The sequence below is a fragment of the Cebus imitator genome, unplaced genomic scaffold (assembly GCF_001604975.1).
Source record: "Cebus imitator isolate Cc_AM_T3 unplaced genomic scaffold, Cebus_imitator-1.0 Scaffold464, whole genome shotgun sequence".
Classification (NCBI taxonomy): domain Eukaryota; kingdom Metazoa; phylum Chordata; class Mammalia; order Primates; family Cebidae; genus Cebus; species Cebus imitator.
The window spans coordinates 1,326,693-1,329,358 of NW_016107779.1; the positions used below are offsets into that span (position 1 = coordinate 1,326,693).

At 48.0% G+C, this 2,666-nt stretch overlaps 1 pseudogene; it reads left to right on the top strand.

Annotated features, from left to right (window-relative positions):
- Window positions 1–1,311: 1,311 nt before the first annotated feature.
- Window positions 1,312–2,246, top strand: LOC108291712 (annotated as a pseudogene).
- Window positions 2,247–2,666: the final 420 nt, after the last annotated feature.

A 2,666-nucleotide genomic window follows, 5' to 3' on the forward strand; every position in this document is an offset into this window, starting at 1 on the left:
CTTGCATTCTACAGTGTCTAGTACAAGGGTCAGTGAAATGTCCAAATCCAGTCTACCACCTGTTTTGTAAATAAAGTTTTATTGGAACAGAGCTGTGGCCATTCATTTACTTTTTCTTAATGGCTGCTTTTGCACTACAACTTCAGAGCTGAGCTGTTGCAACAAGGACCATATGGATCACAAGCATAAAATATTAACTATATGATTCTTTACCAAAAAAAAGCTTGTCAATTCCTGAACAAGCACATAATGTGTGGTCAACAAATAAGTGGCAAACGCAGTAAGGTGCTTTATGAAGAAATTTAGACTGGTATTCAAATGGCCTGGGTCTGAATTCTGCTTCTATTTGTTTAAACAAAAAATGATGATTAAGTAGATAGATGATAGATAGATGGAAGAAGATAGATGGATAGATGATAGATAGACAGTAGAGATTGATAGAAGATAGATAGATGCATAGATACTAGGTAGAGGACTTTGAGTGCTTATTATATGCCAGATACTGTGCTAAGTATTTTAAACTTTTTCACTGTATCTCACAACTGTTAAGAACAAAGAGTTCCTCTTCAAAAGGTTTCAGTTTCTAGTTCTTCTTTCTATTCTAAGAAGTAATCTCACCCATTCATCTCTCAGCCTTCACCTCTGCTGTGCGTAAACACGCCGAAGCATTTCCCGTCACTCAAAAGCCTACCCTTGCCCCACTGATGAGGTCAACAGTGGCAAATCAGAATTAGCCTAGATTGTGCAGTCTGAACTCAGCCCACGGGGGGGAGATACAGGAACAGGGTCTGCGTTAAGTATAAAAACTGGTGTTCTTCTTTGTTCTAGGTGTTCTCCCTTGCATGCAGGAGATGCCCTTCTACAGAAGTAAATTGCCTTGCTGAGAAAACTTTTGCCTAAGTGTTAGTTCCACTTTGCAGCACCGAGCATTTTACTTGTAACACAACCAATTCTGGGGTAGCTACTAATATTTTCCTCATTAAAAAAGAAACTGAGGCTAAGAGAGGTCGCAATACCTTTGTGGTACAGCCAGGATTCAAAGCAGGTCTGACCTACACCAAAGCTTGAGAGTTACCCACTATGCTAGGACACTCTTCTGAGATTGTTTCTTCATAAAATTACGATTATGAGATGAGCAACATGATTTTCAATACATTTTGGCAAGAAGAAATTTATATATCAAAATCTACAAACATATGTATTAAAATGTATATGTGGAACCACAACATGCAGGAAGTCTACCCAGAGTTCCAGAATTTTGGCCGGCTGCCTCCTGTCTCCCCTCAGCATTCCCACCTGTCAGTGCACTCCATGGCACCGACCAACTTCACCTCTGCCCCGGTGTTCCTCCTCCTCGGCCTCGTGGATGGAACAGATGCCCACCTGCTGCTGTTCCTGCTCTTCCTTGGTGTCTACCTGCTCAACGCCCTGGGCAACCTAAGCATGGTGGTGCTGGTGAGGTCTGACAGGGCCCTCCGATCCCCCATGTATTACTTCTTGGGTCACCTGAGCCTCGTGGACTTTGGCTTTGCCACTGTCACAGTCCCCAGGCTGCTGGTCATCCTGCTCCATCTGGGCCAGGCCGTGTCCTTCCAGGCGTGCTTTGCCCAGATGTACTTCTTCGTGGCTCTGGGCATCACGAGAGCTACCTCCTGGCGGCCATGTCTTATGACCGCGCGGTGGCGGTATGTCAACCCCTCCGCTACGTCGCGCTGATGACGCCACGACGCTGCGCCACGCTGGTGTGTGCGTCCTGGGCCGTGGCACACCTGCATTCACTGCTGCACACACTGCTCCTCTCCACGCTCTCCTACCCCCGCGCTGCCCCCGTGCGCCACTTCTTCTGTGACGTGACGGTGATGCTGAGCTTGGCGACCTCGGACACCTCCACCGCGGAGATGGCCATCTTTTCCGAGGGCCTGGCCGTGGTGGTGGCCCCGCTGCTCCTCGTGACCCTCTCCTATGTGCATATCCTGGTCATGGTGCTTGGTGTGTGCTCCGCCGGGGGTCGGCTCCGCACCTTCTCCACCTGCGGGACCCGCCTGGTGGTGGTGGCACTTTTCTTTGGCTCTGTCCTCTCTGTGTATTTCCGGCCATCGTCTGCCTACTCAGCCCGCCACGACCGCCTGGCCAGTGTGGTCTATGCGGTCATCACGCCGACCTTGAATCCTTTCATCTACGGCCTCCGGAACAAAGAAGTCAAGGGTGCCCTGAAAAGGGGGCTCAGATGGAGGGCTGCACCCTAGGAGGTGTGAGGGCAAATCTGGCTCACTGGCGTTTTCATTTTAACAATTTTGGCTTTTGGCTTTCCAAAGCACTATTCATTTCCATCTGCCCTGCCTTATTTCTTGTTAAATAAAGAAATTAGACCTGAAGTAAACATGACTAAGTGTTCACTGTAGTGACAGATACATAGTAGGTTAGATTCGTCTCTGTGTGGTCTGAATGTGTGAGTTAGATTCTACTTTTAAATTTAGGAAAAATGAAAAGACAGCAACTGAACGTAGGGAAGTCATTTGAAAAGAAGGAGAGGAGAGAGATCCAAGATGGCCAACTAGGAGCAGCTCAGGATTGCAGCTCCCAGTGAAAGCGCAGAGAGTGAGTGGACGCCACATTTCCAGAAGGATTTTTGTTGCCCACGGACCAGGAGATTCCCAGGCGGAGGA